Source organism: Spermophilus citellus (genome assembly GCF_964194105.1).
Source record: "Spermophilus citellus genome assembly, chromosome: 6".
Taxonomy (NCBI): domain Eukaryota; kingdom Metazoa; phylum Chordata; class Mammalia; order Rodentia; family Sciuridae; genus Spermophilus; species Spermophilus citellus.
In genome coordinates this window covers 68,100,382-68,119,476 of record NC_138187.1, presented here as the reverse complement: position 1 = coordinate 68,119,476, position 19,095 = coordinate 68,100,382, and the positions used below count along the sequence as shown (strand labels likewise).

Here is a 19,095-nt window from a genome sequence, read left to right as displayed (position 1 = left end):
CCATGATAAAGTGGGATTTATATCAGAGATGCAAGGTTGGTTCATCATACAGAAATCAATAAATGTAATTCATAACATCAATAGACTTAAAGATAAGAATCATATGATCATCTCAATAGATGTAGAAGAAGTATTTGACAAAATACAGCACCCCTTTATGTTCAAAACACTAGAAAAACTAGAGATAACAGGAACATATCTCAACATCATAAAAGCTATCTATGCTAAGACTCAGGCCAACATCATTCTAAATGGAGAAAAATTGAAAGCATTCCCTCTAAAAACTGGAATGAGACAGGTATGCCCTCTTTCACCACTTCTATTAACATAGTTCTTGAAACACTGGCCAGAGCAATTAGATGAATGAAAGAAATTAAAGGAATATGGATAGTAAAAGAACAACTCAAATTAGCAGTATTTTCTGACAATATAATTCTATACCTAGAAGTCCCAAAATATTTCACCAGAAAACTTCTAGAATTAGTAAATGAATTCATCAAAGCAGTGAGATACAAAATCAACACCCATAAATCAAAGGCATTTCTATATATCAGTGCCAAATCCTCTGAAAAGAAAATGAGGAAAACTACCCAATTTACAATATCCTCAAAAAAATTAGATACTTGGGAATCAAAATAACTAAAAGGGTGAAAGATCTCTACAACAAAAAGTATAGACGCTAAAGAAAGAAATCAAAGAAGACCTTAGGAGATGGAAAGATCTACCTTGTTCTTGGATAGACAGAATTAATATGTCAAAATGACCATACTTCCAAAAGGACTATTTAATGCAATTCCAATCAAAATCTGATTGACATTCCTCATAGAAATAGAAGAAGCAGTCTTGAAATTCATGTTGAAAAATAAGAGACCAGAATAGCTAAAGCAATCCTTAGCAAGAAGAGTGAAGCAGGTGGCATCACTATACCAGACCTTAAACTATACTACAGAGCAATAGTAACAAAAATGGCATGGCATCAAAATAGACTGGTAGACCAATGGTACAGAATAGAGGACACAGAGACTAACCCATATAAATACAGTTATCTTATATTAGACAGAGTTGCCAAAAACATATATTGGAGAAAACATATCCTCTTCAATAAACGGTTCTGGGAAAACTGGAAACCCATATGCAATAAAATGAAATTAACCTCCAATCTCTCACCCTGCACAAAACTCAACTCAAAGTTGATCAAGAACCTAGGCATTAAACCAGAAACCCTGCACCTATAAGAAAAAGTAGGCCCAAATCTCCATCATGTAGGAGTAGGCCCCAAATTCCTTAATAAGATTCCTATAGTGCAAGAATTTAAAAAAATAACCAATAAATGGGATGGATTCAAACTAAAAAAGCTTATTCTCAGCAAAGAAAACAATCAATGAGGTGAATAGAGAGCCTACATCTTGTGAGCAAAATTTTACCACTCACACATTTGATAGAGCACTAATCTCAAGGGTATATAAAGAACTCAAAAAGCTAACCACCAAAAATAAAAGCCTAATCAATAAATGGGCCAAGGAACTGAACAGACACTTCTCAGAAGATGATATACAATCAATCAAAAAATATATGAAAAAATGTTCAAATCTCTAGCAATTAGAGAAATGCAAACAAAACCACTCTAAGATTTCATCTCACTCCAGTCAGCTTTAAGAACACAAACAACAATAAGTGTGGTGAGAATGTGGGGGGAAAAGGCATACTCATACATTGCTGGTGGGACTGCCAATTGATGCAGCCACTATGGAAAGCAGTAGTGAGATTCCTTGGAAAGCTGGGAATGAAACCACCATTTGACATACTCCTTGGTCTATACTAGAGGGACACAGTCACATAATTGTTTATATTAGTATAAATCATAATGGCTAAACTGTGGAACCAACCTAGATGCCCTTCAGTAGATAAATGGATAAAGAAAATGTGATATAATATATCACATTTATTTATATATATATTTATTTTCTTTGCAGGTAAATGGATGGAGTTGGAGAATATAATGCTAACTGAAGTAAGCCAATCACAACAAACAAACAAACAAACAAATGCTGAATGTTTTCTCTGATTAAGGAGGCTGATTCATAGTGGGGTTGGGAGGGGGAACATTGGAGGATTAGACAAATTCTAGATAGGAAAAAGGGGTAGAAGGTGAAGGAAGGGGACATGGGGGTAAAAATATGGTGGAATGAGATGGATATCATTATCCTAAGTACATGTATAAACACAGAAATGGTGTGAATACTTTGTATACAACCAGAGATTTGAAAAATAGTGTTCTATATGTGTAATATGAATTGTAATACATTGTAATACATTCTGTTCTCCTATATAACAAATAAGAATGAAAACTAAATTTAAAAAAAGAATGAAGGAAGAGATTCTAAGAAATGTAAAGATACATATTTTGAACACTGTTAATGAAAAAATATAGTAATTAAAATAATTTCAATATCTTTATTTGAAGAATGTGGTTCATTTAGATAGTACTTTCTCAAAGTAATTGGGAAAAACTTACCAAAATGTATTTTTTTCCACAAAAATAAACATAAATTCTTTCATTCATTAAGTCAAATATTTGTTTGAAAAATGTATATCTCCCATTATTTTTTAGATCTAAAGCCTTCATTTTTGGATAGAAAATAAAAAGTTTATGCTATCATCATTTCCTTCATCCTACAAAAGACCATTATTATTTCTCTCTAATAATGGAGTAAAAATGTAAATAATGATTATTGGATCACTCAGACTATTTTTTAGTTTTCTTTCCTCTCCTCTTTGCCATTTCTTTAGGCAATATTATTGCTTATATTAATACTTCTAGAAAAGAATTTGACTTAGAAGTGGAAAATTGAGTTATAAGTAAAACTGTGAGCAACATCAAAGGAAAGCATAATTGTAGATTATATGAAGCAACAAGTGAGCCCCAAATCAATTATATTTGTCCAAAATACATTGAAAGATCATTGATCCCAGCTTGAGAAGTTGTGAAATGCTTGGAATCTAACCTATAAAATTTCTTTTTCAGTCTTAACCTATCTTGTCTATACATTTTTATATCTACTGAAACTGAGGATTTTGTTGATTTTTTTAAAGTGTCCTTTGCCATCACACATAATTTCTGACTATTTTTTCTTCTGAGGCAGAAAGTGGACTTTTTCTTTTCCTTTCTTTCTTTCTTTCTTTCTTTCTTTCTTTCTTTCTTTCTTTCTTTCTTTCCTTTTCTTTTCTTTTCTTTTCTTTTTCTTTTTCTTTTTCTTTTTCTTTTTTTTTTTTCTTTTTGATGCTGGGGATTGAACACAGGGCTTTTTGGATGCGACACAAGCACTCTACCAACTGAGCTATATCTCCAGCCCAGATTCTGTTCTTTTGGTGTGTTCATTTCTCCTTTCCTAGAAGCAGGCACAAATATCTTCTATGGTTAAGAACTTTCTCCCTCCTTTTAATTTGCGAGTAGTTAAAACAAATGGAATAAAAATAATATCTTAGTCAATCTTCTCCGTTTCCTATTGATTTTTCTTTTATTTATAACCCTATGGATGGAGCACAGCACATGTATGTACTTATGTATTTTTAGGCATTGGAACACATATGTATTGAAGAAAAGCCAACATTAAAAAAATGTTTAAATTCAATATCTGTAAGAAATGTACCAGAGTGTGAATTGTATAATGTCTCAGGAGTGACTAAGAAATGGGATCTGCAAACTTTTTTATGTATTAGTAGAATTAGACAGTTGAGGAGATGGCAATAAAGAGAGAACTCTATCTTCCTTCCTACCTATCCTCATGTTGAGTTTCTCTATAGTAACCCTTCTGGGACTGGACAAAACAGGGATATGTAAGTGTAAGGAATTTATCTTAGTCATCCACAGAAACCACAATAGTGAGCAAGAAAGAAAAGTTGAGAAAATAAGTGCAATTCTGATTTAGTTATTAAGGAAAAGGAAGAGAAATGAAAGGAATGTTAGTTATCTACTAACAATAATCTATTAACATCATCTACTAGATGAACAATTTAGAGGAATTTATGTTTTGCTAAACTGTTATATGGTTACAACAAATACAACTTTATGATTTCTATACATTAAAGATTTCATTAAAGAAATATTATACTGACACAAAAATATTAAAAATTACCTGAAGGTGGTTGATTCAGAGAAGGAAATGGAATGGGTTTAGTAATGCCTAAACCAGCCGTGGATATTTTTAGAGATTCAGTTACATAGGAGAAAAGATCTGAAGGGCCTTCTTCTAAAAATTTAGAAAATAGGTTAGGTATAACATTTATCACATTTGTAATTGTTTTAAATACATATTATGTTAGTTGTCAATAAAAATGAACTTAAAATAACTAAAAATAACTTTTTGAATTATTAATTCAATTAAAATAATAAAGACATACTTTTGGAAGGATTTATTTGAGATAAGAGGTAAGTAGAAAAAAAGCCAGTAACAAAGACCACATATTCTAAGATTCCATTTATGTGATATCTAACATAGGCAAACTTTATAGAAACAAAAGTAGATTAGTGGTTGCCTAGGGCTCAGAATATAAGAAAATTGGAGAATTATAGCTAAGGAGTTCAGAGGTTTCTTCCTCAGGTAATAAGCATGTTCTAAAACTGTTATGGTAGTGAATGCATAATTCTGTGAATATTCTAAAAGCCATAGAATTTAAAATTTTTAATGGATGAAATGTGAGGTGTGTGAATTGTTATGGTTTAGATATGCAGTATCCACCAAAAGGAAACATACATACACACACACTCACACACACACACACACACACACAGACACACACGTAAATGTTGGTGGCAAGGATATGGAGAAATAGAAAACATCATAGCTGGCTGTGGAAATGTAAAATGGTAGAGCCACTTTGAACACTTTGTCATTTTAAAAAATAATTAACAAAAGTTTGCCATATAATTCAGCAATGAAAACATGTTGCCACAAAAACCTACATGTGAATATTCAAAGCAGAATCAGTAAAGTCAAAAAGCGAAATCAATTCAAATATCTATCAACTTGTTGATAGATAAAAACATGTACAAAATACTTGTCATCAATAAAAAGGAATAAAATACAACATTGCAACATTTTCTGGTAAATTGATGGAGCTGGAGAATATCATGCTAATAAGCAAGTCCCCCAAAACCAAAGGTTAAATATTTTCTCTGATATGTGGATGCTAATTCATAATCACGACTGCAGCTAAGGAAGACTAGAGGTACTCTGGATTAGGCAAAGGAGAGTGAAGGGAGGGAAGGAGTGTGAGGGTAGGAAAGATAGTAGAGTGAATTTGACATTATTACTCTATGTGTATATATTACTACATGACCAGTATAATTCTCCATGTACAACCAGAAGAATGGGAAGTTATACTTCATTTATGTATGATGTGTCAAAATGCATTCTACTGTCATGTGTAACTAATTAGAACAACAAAATAATAAGACTCACAAAACACCTTACATTGTATATTATATTTATATGGGATATATAGAAAGCAAATACAGAGATATAAAAGTTGATTAGTGGTTATCTGGGGCCAATAATGGAAACTAACTATTGTGAACTATTTTGAGGGATTTATTAAAATGACGGAAATGTTCTAAAACTGAATTAAGGTGATGATTGCAGTCCAAGGATTACTAAAACCATGGATACATACACTTGAAATGGGTGGAATTTGTGGCATGCAAATTATAACTCAGTGAAGTTTTTATAAAATTGTTAATATGTACCTCTCTGAGAAACACATTTGCCAACTAGAGTACAATGTTTATGTATGCTTGTTTCTATCTTTAGCCTCCACTTAAAAAAACTGTTTTCCAGTTAATTAGGACAGCTTTTTTTTAACCCCATTTAAGTATTGTATGTCATATATTTGTAATACAATCAGTTACATTTGTCCAAGTCTGTATTTTATTTTGGTGTCCTTCAATATCCTGATTCATTTGTTTTTGGTCGCATATTTTCCTTATTGAGAAAATTATGCTATCAAATGATGAAAAAGATGAAGATAATTGTTTATTTGCCTTTGATTTGCCCTGCTTTTCTTGTGAAGGTGCATACTTAAGAGCCTATCCTTGACTCACTGTTAAATGAATTTTCTCTTCTCTCTAAAACCACCATTTTATACTGTTTTATGACAATGGAACTGGGACTTTACAAACCATATGTTTTACTGGCCAAGTAGCTTCCAGTTAGGCTGAGTGAAGTCACTGACAAGTTAGCTAAAAATGTACAAGTTCTTTCAGTGAAGACCAGCACTAATTGGTGATCATTATTATCCAAAGTACATGTATGAAGACACAAATTGGTGTGAATATACTTTGTATACAAACGGAGATATGAAAAATTGTGCTCTATATGTGTAATAAGAATTGCAATGCATTTCGCTGTCATATATAAATAAAAAATATAGTTGAGCTTGGTACAGTGGCCTATAATTTCTGTGACTTGAGAGTCTGAGGCAGGAGGATCACAAGTTGGAGGCCAGTTTTGTCAATTTAGCAAGACACTCTCAAAATTAAAAAAATATTTTAATAACATATAAATAATACATATTATTTATAATATATTATTATAAAATATATGTATATATTTTTCAAATATATAATATATGAAAGCCTCAACCATATTGTCCAACACCCCACTTTCATCAATAGACAGATCATCCAGATAAAAATATCAATAAAGAGCCAGGCACAGTGACATGCACCTGTAAGCCCAGCATCTCAGGAGGCTGAGGTAGGAGGATCACAAGTTAGAGACCAGACTCAGCAACTTAGCAAGGTCCTCTGCAACTTAGTGACTCTGTTTCAAAATAAAATATCAAAAAAAGGGCTATAGAATAGGGCTCAGTTGTGAAGCACCTTTGGGTTCAATGTCTAGTACCAAAAAGAAAAAAGAAAATCAACAAAGAAATATGAGTTAAACTAAACTATAAACAAAATGGACTGTTACACAACACTTTATTGAACAGCTACAGAGTATACATTCTTTTCATCAGTACATGGAACATTCTCTAGAATGGACCACATATTAGAGCATGAAAAAAATCTCAATAAATTTCTTTAAAAATTGAACTCATATCTTTTCTTACTAAAAAGGAATAAACTAGAAATAAATAACAAAATTAACTTCAGAAACTCTACAAACATGAATACTAAACAAAATACAAAAGAGAAACTAAAATTTCATAAAAAAATGAAAATAAAAACATAACAAACTAAAACTATGAGATATAGCAAATGAAGTACTAAAGGTTAAATTTATAGCAATAATAGCCCAGATAAAAATAGATTTCAAATACAATCTACTGATACATATCAAGGACCTAGAAAAGCAAGAGCAAATTAACTTAAAATTAGAAGAAATAAATACTAGAAGATCAGAGCAGAAACAGATGAAATAAAGGCAAAAAGATAATAAAAAAGACCAATATCAGAGATTGAAACTGTAACAGTGGTCCCTTCACCTTCTGAATATAGCCCTCATTGCTCTAAGGCTTTAAACCCCCCCGTGTCCCTCGTGATTGGGAGAGTAACAACCTCTTGGACAGGAGTCCCCTGTGTTTCTCCTTTGCTAGCAAAGCAATAAACCTTTTTTTTCTTTTGCTCAAAAACTGTGTCTTCATTAAATTGGCATTAATTGACACTGGGGACAGGGACTGAACTTTGGTCACAAAACCAGGGGTGATTAACCACTGAGCTTCATTCCTGATCCTTTTTATATTTAGAGACAGGGTTGCCATAGGCAGTTGATAAATCATTGCTTTGAACTATTTGAAACCTTGGATGTTGAAAAGCTGCTTTTGGGAAGCTTGCAGCACAAGAGCACCTGGGGAGTGCCCATGTGCAAGATGATTCCTGTTGATAGGGGAAATTCTGTGGTTGTTATGGAACTCACTAGTTCAAAAAGCCAGAGCTCCCCAGATCCTAGCTCCCCAGAGTTACAGGAAGTGGCTACCACTAAACCCTAAACAAGCTGTTTTTGCCATCTTCATCCTGTTTTCCTAAAGAATTTCTTCACACTGAATCCCTTTGGTGTATCTATATAAATTACTATACAGACTCCATTTTGTTTTCAGATCCAGTCTCCACCAGAGCTGGTCCCCACAATGCCCTGGCTTTTCACTAACAAATGAATCTTTGTCTTATTTATATAATTTCTAATTAATTTTCTAAGTTCGACTCATAACCTGCATTGGTTAACCATCCATCTGCTGTGCCGTCTGTGGTGGACTATATAGGTCTTGCTAAGTTGCCTAGGGCCTCACTAAGTTGCTGAGTCTGGCTTTGAACTTGTGGTTCTTCTGTGTTGACCTCCCCAGCTGCTGGGATTATAGACATGGCCCAACATATCTGGTTTTTTGAAAAGGTCAATAAAATCAACAAACCTTTAGCTAGACTAAGGGGAAAAAAGAGTCAAATAAATAAAATTAGAAATGATAAATGAGATATTGCAACCAATAACACAGAAATACAAAAGATCATTAAAAATTATTACAAGTAACTCTATATAACAAAAATTGGAAAACTTAGAAATGGATAAATTTCTAGACACATAAAAGATACTGAAATTGAACCATGAAGACATAGAACACTGAACAGACCAATAACAAATAGTAAGATTGAAACTGTACTAAAATGTTTCCCCAAAAAGAAAAATCTGGGAACAGATGACTTCACTGCTAAATTCTATCAAAATTTTAAGGAAGAACTAATACTAATTCTCCTCAAACTATTAAAAACATGAAAGGGAAGGAATTCTTAGAAGCTCACTCTTAAGAGTCAGCATTACTATGATATCAAAACAAGACACGGACATAATAACAACAAAAGAAAACTATAAAGTAATACCTTTAATGAACATAGATGCAAAAAAGATGCACAGAATATTAACAAATCAAATCCAACAGCATATCAAAAAGATAATTTACTATAATCAGATTAGATTCATTCCAGGAGTGCGAGGGTGATTCAACAGCTGCAAATCTTTGAATATATTACACCACAAAATGAAGGACAAAGTCATATGCTTATCTAAATAGATAAACAAAGCTTTCAATAAAATTCAATATTCTATGATATTGACAAAATAATGAAACTTCTGGAAAAATTAGGTACAGAAGGAGCATACTTTAATGTAATACAAATTGTGCACAATAAAGCTGCAGCTAACATTATACCAAATGGGGAAAAGATGAAAATGTTTTCTTTAAAGTCTGAAACAAGGATGCTCACTTTCACCACTCTTATTCAATATAGTATCGAAATCTTAGCCAGTACAATTAGGCAAGAAAAATAAATAAATAGTATGCAAATAGAAAAGATGGAATTCAAATTATACCTGTTTGCAGATGATATGATTCTCTATGTGGGAAAATGTAAAGACTACACTAAAAGACTATTAGAATTGATAAGAGAACTCAGCAAATTTGTAGAATACAAAATCAACATAAAAAATCAGTAGCATTTTAATATAACAATAACAAGAAGTGCTGAGAAAAAACTTATAACAGAAAAAATTATTCTCAAGACCTACAAAAAATTAAAATATAGAGAAATGAATCTAAACAAGAAAGTGAAAGACCTCTATAAAAAAATTATAAAACTCTGATGAAAGAAACTGATGAGGACATTAAAAAAAGGGAAAGACCTCCCATGTTCATGGATGGGAAGAATTAATATTTTTAAATGTATATTTTACTCAAAGCAATCTATAGGTTTAATGAAATTCCTATAAAAATACCAATGATATTCTTAACAGGACTAGAAAAAGACAATTCCAAAATTAATATAGAAGTACAAACACCCTAAGTAGCCAAAGTAAGCTTGATCAAAAAGAACCAAGTTGATTCAAACTCTTCATTTCTGTATTTATAACTTTTCTTATATTTTATTGAGTAGAAATAGCCCTTATTACTATTTCTATAAAGTATTTCATCATTTTTCTCTTTCTGGTCTTTGTTCTGTATCCTGTGATAGCATCTTCCTTAATTTTGACTTATACCACAACCGCATTTCACTTTGGACCAAATATTCATTTCTCTATTTCACACAACTTGACTTCCACAATGGACTAAAACATTATGGCATTATCACAAAACCACACAGACCAATGGAACAGAATTGAGTGCCCGTAAATAACTCTGCACATCTATAGTCAACTGATTTTTTGGAGAAAAGTGATAAGAATATACACTGTAGACTGGACAGTCTCTTCAATAAATGGTGCTGGGAAAATTGGATATCCATATACAAAAGAATGAAATTAGATTCCTATGTCTCACAAGTTATAAAATTCAATGTAAAATGGATCAAGAAATGTAAGACTAGAAACTAGGAAAATACTTGGAAAAAAATCATAAGGGAAATGCTTCAGGACATTGGAAATGGCAAATATTTTTTTCTTTGCAAGGGAAGAAATCCCCCAAAAGCAATCAAAGCAAAAATAGACAAACAAAATTACATCAAACTAAAAATCTCTGCATAGCAAAGAAAGAAGTCTTCAGAGTTAAGAGACAGTCAAGAGAATGGGTGAAAATATTTACAAACTATGATTCTGACAAGGGGCTAATATCCATAATATATAAGAAAATCACAAAACTCAATATCAAAAAATAACCCAATTAAAAATGGGCCATAGGCCTAAATAGAAATTTCTTCAATTTCTAAGGTCTTCCTCTATTTTATCAAAATGCCCATACTACCAAAAGTGCTATACTGATTCAATGCAATATTCATCAAAATTCTAATAATGTAAAAAGTAATTCTAATGATGTTCTTTATAGAAATAAAAAAAATCAGTCATGAAATTCATCTGGAAAACTAAGAGACCCAGAATAGGTAAAACAATCCTTGGCGAAAAAAGTGAATCAGGAGGCATCACAATCCCAGACTTAAATTATACTACAGAGCTAAAGTAACAAAAACAGCATTGTATTTGCACCAAAGCAGGCAAGAAGACAAACGAGATAGAAGATACAGAGACAAACTCACAAAAATAGTTACCTCATACTTGAAAAGGATGCCAAAAACATACATTATCTCATCTTCAAACATACAAAGATTTCCCTAAGAGACTATTGAATAAAAATGTAAGATAAAAAAGTAAATAAAAAAACAGTTCAAAACTATTCTACGTAGTTAGATACTTTTAAAATATTTTTATATGTAATCTTTTACCTTTATTCTTAAAGGATGATAAATTGCTGGATTTTTTTGGAAACTTAGTTGGTATAATGTTCTTAGTTTGAATATCTTCTTGATGTTGTTTGAATGTATCTTTGTTTTTCTGTAAACTCACACCTAAGATAAAAGTTTAAAATAAAAATTTCATGAATATTCTTACTTTTCACACACTATTTCCCAAACTCTTATTTCTGTATTTATAACTTTTCTTATATTTTATTGAGTAGCTACTTATAACTATTTCTATAAAGTCTTTCATCATTTTTCTCTTTCTTGTCTTTGTTCTGTGTCCTGTGATAGCATCTTTCTTAATTTTGACTTATACCACAACCGCATTTCACTTTGGACCAAATATTCATCTCTGTATTTGATCTGTAGTCTACATTTAAAATAATACTTTTGGAAAGATGGTTTTAGAGAACAAATTTTATGCATAAGTCATTGAACCAACCTCAAAAATCAACCAATGCTAGTTATATTTCATAAATTCTATTTGTTATAAAAGCAACATGTAATTGTAGAAAACTTCCATTTGGAAGCCAGAGGGTAAGGAGATTCACAAGACATTGTAACTGAAGTCCACTGAGTGAATAAATTATTGTTAACATAATTTGTTTCAGAACCTATGGCTTAAGCTAGCTATTCACATTTGTCAAATAAGGGTAAAAGCTGGAGAAAATTTGTAAATCACTACAAATAAAAATCTTAAAGCATGTTAGAGTGATGATTCCATGTTATTCAATATAAGTTTATTCTCTATATTATTTTTCTGAAAATGCCCATGCAAAATTAATTTGTGTGATGATATTTTAATACATCCTGACATTACAAATTGAATGTAATTTTGGATATAGATGGTACAGAAGATTATCCCAAATGACTTAATCTCACTAGTTAACTGTAGATTAAAATATGTTCTTAAAGTATTGCTAAAATGTACAATTCACAATAGCTAGACTGTGGACCGAACCTAGATGCCCTTCAATAGATGAATGGATAAAAAAATGTGGCATTTATACACAATGGAATATTATGCAGCACTAGAAAATAACAAGATCAAGGCATTTGCAGGGAAATGGATGGCATTGCAGCAGATTATGCTAAGTGAAGTTAGCCAATCCCTAAAAAATAAATGCCGAACGTCTTCTTTGATATAAGGGGGGGTGATTCTAAATGGGGTAGAGAGGAAGAGCATGAGAAGATGATTACCACTAAATAGGGAAGAGAGGTAGGAAGGAATGGGAGGGAGAAGGGGAATTGCACAGAAGATGGAAGGAGACCCTCATCGTTATTCAGAATACATGTATGATGTTGTGATGAGAAAAAGAAAAAAAATGTGTATCACATTAGATTGGGTAGAGAGAGGTGATGATGGGAGGGGAGGGAAGGGCAAGTGGGGATAGGAAGGGCAGCAGAATAAAATAGACACTAGTATTGCTGTATGTATAAACATGGCTGTATAACCAATGTGATTCTGCAACCTGTACACTTGGAAAAATAAGAAATTATACCCCATTTGATGGAGATCCAACATGGTGGCGGGCGCAGAGAGATCAAGTCTCCGACCTCTTCAGCTGTGCAGGCATAGGGAGTCGTAAACAGTCTAAATGCTGTTTGCTCAGGATCACGAGGCAATGCTGAGCTGATGTGGATCTGGGGCGAAGAGTCTGGGCCTCTCAGAACACACACTGAGCCCGGATAGGCTGAATTCAAGCTCCCGTTCACCTGCTTCCCGCAGACAAACAGCTGTGACTCAGCACTAATCCATCTGGCTGAAACATCTGGTCAGCCCTTCTGATCCTATGGAGGTAAATGCCAACCAAGCCTTCATACGTAGTGGCCACAGGTTTGAAACGGGGCTTGGGAGAGACAGTAAGGACCCACCCGTTGCATTGGTCACCCAGCAAAGGGAAACGAACTGTCGCCATTTGCAAGAGATACCACCATGGCAGAGAACTGATGTCACCAGACTGCGGCGGAGAAGATAACTTCATTGAAACCTGTGGCTACAGGTGTGTAATCCCCTAGCCTTCCCTCTCCACACATCGGGGAAACCTTAAGGGCCCCTCCCAGCTCTCCCGTGAGCGCAATAGCCAGACCAAGGGAATCAGAAGTGGCGTGGGACCCACGGCGCAGAACTCCCGGCTACCGCTCCCACCAGTATTGACAACTGAGGTCTCTTGCACCAGCGACTGGGGGCGTGGCTACCGGAAGGCAAGTAAAATTTGCTGAGGATTCTAAGCCCCAAGCTCTACAAACTTAGGATCTGAGGGAATGGCAAACAGGGAGAGTGTGCCCAGTCGTTCATGAAAACAGGGCTCATGGGAACAGCAGACCTGGCGTGTAGCCAGTATTGTGGTGAGCGTCACCGGTGAGAGGGGCCTGGCTAAAGGAAAAGTAGGGAAGTGACTAGACACAAGAGGAGGCCCTAGGCACTCAGGATTGGAGACTCGCCCAGTCTGGGAGGAGGAGCTGCTGCACAGTGATTGGTTCCCGTGTATTGACAGAAGATGCTTGGCCTGGTGGGCACAGCTCCACCTACTGGAAGAGAAGTTAATCAAACTCTAAGACTGCATTTATTAGTTTTTTTTTTTGATTTGGGGTTTTTTTTTTCATTTTCATTTTTCTTTCTTGTTGTTTTTTAATTTTTTTAAATTTTTTAAATTTTTTTTCTTCTAATTTTAATTTTTATTTTATTATTATTTTTTTAAAAATTTTTTTCCTTTTTTATTTCCTATTTTTTTCTTCTTTTGACTTTTCATTTCTTTTCAATTTTCTTATTCCCCCTTCCTTGAATTCTACCTGCTTACTCTCATTCTCTTGGGGACTTCTTCCCTTCCCTTCTAATACCTTTCCTCCCAAGCATCAAATAAATTGATAGGAGTAAACAGTAACTCAGCAGTCAAACAGAACAAGAAGTAACATGAGCAGCATGAAAAAACAAGGAAGAAAAGGAGTACAAACAATGCAGGACAGCCTAAATATTCAGGAGGACCTAGAGTCATCAGAAAAATGGTCATATAAAGAACTCAAGGAACACCTTAGACAGGTGGAATGGAACCTTAAAGAGAATATGAGACAGCAAATTCAAACAGTGAAAGAACACATTGAAAACGAATTACATAAACAGATAAAAGAAGAAGTTAAGCATCTTTATCAGGAGATAGAGATTATAAAAAAATCAAACAATAATTCTAGAAATGAAGGAAACTATAAACCAAATTAAAAACTCAAATGAAAGTATCACTAACAGAGTGGAGCAAGTAGACGCCAGAATGTCAGATAATGAAGACAAAATATATTATCTTGAAAAGAGTCTAGCCAACTCAGAAAGGCAGGTAAAAAATCACGAGAAAAACATCCAAGAGATATGGGATAACATAAAAAAAAAACAAACTTACGAGTCATCGGGATAGAGGAAGGTATAGAGATTCAAACCAAGGGAATGAGTAACCTGCTGAATGAAATAATTACAGAAAACTTTCCAGAAATAAAAAAGGAAATGGATATACAAATTGTAGATGCATACAGGACACCGAGCATACAAAATCACAGTAGACCAACGCCAAGACACATTGTTATGAAGATATCCAATATACAGAACAAAGAGAAAATATTAAAAGCTACAAGAGAAAGGAGGCAGATTACATTCAGGGGTAAACCAATAAGGTTAACAACAGATTTTTCATCACAGACGCTGAAAGCAAGAAGGTCATGGAACAATGTATTTCAAACACTGAAAGACAATGGATGCCAACCAAGAATTCTGTATCCAGCAAAATTAAGCTTCAGGCATGACAATGAAATAAAAATCTTTCATGATAAACAAAAGTTAAAAGAATTTGCAGCCAGAAAACCAGCATTGCAAAGCATCTTGAGCAAAACACTACACGAGGAAGAAATGAAAAACAATATCCAAAACCATCAGTGGGAAGTGCCTCGGTAAAGACAGAGGGCGGGGGAAAGATAATCATGGAGAAACAAACTAAATTTAAAAAAAAAGGATAAATAATCAAACATGGCTAGAAGTACAAACCATATATCAATAGTAACTCTAAATGTTAATGGCTTAAACTCTCCAATAAAGTGACATAGGCTGGTATCATGGATTAAAAAAACAAATCCAACAATATGCTGCCTCCAGGAGACACATCTGATTGGAAAAGACATACACAGGCTGAAGGTGAAAGGATGGGAAAAAAATAGGTATATTTGCACACGGTCCTCGTAAGCAAGCAGGGGTGGCCATCCTCATATCAAATAAAATCGACTTCAAGACTAAGTTAATCAAAAGGGATAAGGAAGGACATTATATACTGTTAAAAGGAACCATTCACCAACAAGACATAACAATTATCAATATTTATGCACCAAATAATGGTGCTGCGACATTCATAAAAGAAATTCTCCTCAAGTTCAAGAATCAAATAGACCACAACACAATAATTATGGGTGGCTTCAACACACCTCTCTCACCATTGGACAGATCCTCCAAACAAAAGTTGAATAAAGAAACTCTGGAACTCAATACCACAATCAATAACCTAGACCTAACTGACATATATAGAATATATCAACCATCATCAAGTGGATATACTTTTTTCTCAGCAGCACATGGATCCTTCTCAAAAATAGACCATATATTATGCCATAGGGCAACCCTCAGTAAATATAAAGGGGTGGAGATAATACCATGCATTTTATCTGATCATAATGGAATGAAACTGGAAATAAATGATAAAAGAAGGAAGGAAAAATCCTACATCACATGGAAAATGAACAATATGTTACTGAATGACCAATGGGTTACAGAAGACATAAAGGAGGAAATCAAAAAAATTCTTAGAGATAAATGAAAATACAGACACAACATATAGGAATCTATGGGACACAAGGAAAGCAGTTTTAAGAGGGAAATTCATCGCCTGGAGGTCATTCCTCAAAAAAAGGAAAAACCAACAAATAAATGAGCTCACACTTCATCTCAAAGCCCTAGAAAATGAAGAGCAAAACAGCAGCAAATGTAGCAGAAGGCAAGAAATAATTAAAATCAGAGCGGAAATCAATGAAATTGAAACAAAATAAACTATTGAAAAAATTAACAAAACTAAAAGTTGGTTCTTTGAAAAAATAAATAAGATCGACAGACCCCTAGCCATACTAACGAAGAGAAGAAGAGAGAGAACTCAAATTACTAACATACGGGATAAAAAAGGCAATATCACAACAAATGCTACAGAAATACAGAAGACAATTAGAAATTATTTTGAAAACCTATATTCCAATAAAATAGAAGATAGTGAAGACATTGATAAATTTCTTAAGTCATATGATATGCCCAGACTGAGTCAGGAGGATACACACAATTTGAACAGACCAATATCAATGGATGAAATTGAAGAAGCCATCAAAAGACTACCAACCAAGAAAAGCCCAGGACCGGATGGGTATACAGCGGAGTTTTACAAAACCTTTAATACCAATACTTTTCAAGTTATTTCTCTCTTGCTCAAGTATGTTGAGTCCTAATCACCTTGTGATAGTATAGTTTGCAGGGTCTTTGGCAAGTGACTATGTCACGAAGGCTCACTTCTCATGAACATGATCAGTACTCTCCTTAAAGAAGTCCCCTTCCACTTTGCCCCTTTTACCATGTGAGGACACAGAAAGAGGCACCAGAAGGTGAATACTCACCAGTAACAACTTCTGTCAGTATGTTGGCCAAATGTTTTCCAGCTTCCAGAACTGTGAGAAATAAATTGCTATTGTTTATAAACCACTCAGTTTAAGGTCTTTAGTTTATAGCAGCTTGAGCTAAGACAGTCTTTATGTATTTTCTGAAATTTTTAAATATGCCAAGAGTAAAATAGTAAGAATTCTATGAAAACTATTCTAAGTGATTAGATTCTTATTTTATATGATTATATACTACTGTCTTATACCTTGATTGTCCATGGATGATTTTGTTGAGAATTTATGTGGTGCAGTATGCTTGACAAAACTATCTTCTTGTGTGAACATATTTTTGCCTTTAGATAAACTCATACCTAAAAATTAAAAATTTAAAAAGTCACATGATGGCATGATGACTACTTACGGACTACTACCAAATTCCTTATATTAGCCTTTGTTCCTGTATTTGTAATTTCTTATTTCTCATTTTAAAGAGTGACCACTTGTCTATTACTCAAATTCCTATAAAGGATTTTATCATTTTTCCTCTATGTTCCTTAATAGTATCTTTCTTAATTTTGGCCTTTATCTGAATATCTTTTTATTTTAAACAAAAATATTCATTTTTATATTTGAATTGTAATATCCTTTCAAATGTTTCCTTTAAAAAATTTACATCTCTCAAGTTTTATCAACATCATTTTTATTATTGCCCTAAATTATTAAAAATAAACATCAACTAATTAGCACTGTGATTCTTAATATGAATGATATTTTAAATTGTCAGGACTTAAATGAGAATATTTTATTGCTGAATCAAACGTGGTTATTCAAAAGTAACAAGGACCCACTTATTGAACAACACTGAATCCAAAGGTAATAGAAGGTATTGATCCTAAAAATTAAAGAAAAATGGAGGTACCATTTGCATGTATGTATCAACAGATGTGAGTTACAGAGAAAAAAACCTGTTATTGTGTCAGGTATATTGTGTATAGCTAAAAACAGTCCAGTGATCATAACCTACCAAATATTTTAAGATAAAACACAAAAAAGTATTTTATGTTGGCATAGCAACAATAATACCCTGGATCTTATACAGTTACATCGTCACATCCAAGATATTTGGAAAAGAAAAACTGATCTTATGTACCCTGCATCTTTAGCTGACCAAATACTTCATGAATTGAATGGTTTTAATCCTAGAAATTTGCTGAAACATTCTGCATGTATATTATGGAATGATATGTTTGCTACTAATTTTTTTGGTATCATAATAATAGATTGTCATACCCACAGAACAAGGATCCAGGAACTTGAAATAAAAGATCATCATTTGCATTTAAAGAATAAAGAAGGGGGATGTGCGGGGATCCATCCATGAAATGTGCCTGAATCAAATCGCATGGAAGCCATTGGGTAAGAAAGTCTGGTATCTGGGGACTCCCAGAAGCAACCCTGACACTTTGAGACTGCCCTGTGACTTCTTATTCAGCTCTGACACAGGTTCTTCATAACAACAGAAATGGGAGTTAACCTTTTAAGAACCGAACAGCCTACCTACCCCCATTCCTATCCTGTTTTTGCAACGAAGAAGTTTTTATCAAATCTTTTTGATATATTCTGATAAAAATAAAGCATGTGCAGGCTCTGCACTCCTCTGGTTGGTTTGGCCAGTCACTGCTCCTGCTCTGAAAACTTAATTTCTGGCCTCTTATGTTTATTTTGTAGTACTATTTTCTTAGCTTTTATTTCATAGCCAGCCCATCCCTTTAATGGGAACCCTTCCCTCGCCAGTGTGGGATGTGTGTGAGACCCACAGGCACCTAGCTCTGGGCCCCACTTCTCTCCAGAGAAGTCTGTCTCTGTCCCTTTCTTAAATAAAATTTGCTTTCTATGATTGCCTCAGCATTTCTTTGGTGATTAATCTTCAATACCAGGGGAACAGAACCCATTCTTGATCTCCAAGACAGGTATCAGCTGGGGGCTCATCTGGGATTGTTATCAAGATAAGCTCCTCTACATCTCACATCTTACTGAGGTGCACATTCTGTCCCTTTCTCTTTCCTTCTAGAGGGCAATATTGGGCACCCATCACCTAGTTAAACACAATTAATGCAAGCTGCCAATCTGAAAACTCTGGTGAAAAGGTTCAAGGCCTCTGGTGGTTCCTAATCACTTGCCCTGTGGGTCAGGAATGTGGGTCTCTGCCAAAGCTA

General features: G+C 33.8%; 1 long non-coding RNA gene across 1 annotated transcript; it reads right to left on the bottom strand.

Annotated features, from left to right (window-relative positions):
• Nucleotides 1-10,626: 10,626 nt before the first annotated feature.
• Nucleotides 10,627-16,949, bottom strand: LOC308652088. The gene is made up of 3 exons (XR_014022730.1): nt 16,898-16,949; nt 11,198-11,320; nt 10,627-11,094 (listed from the first exon to the last, which is right to left on the bottom strand). It is a non-coding gene; the product is annotated as an uncharacterized lncRNA (long non-coding RNA).
• Nucleotides 16,950-19,095: the final 2,146 nt, after the last annotated feature.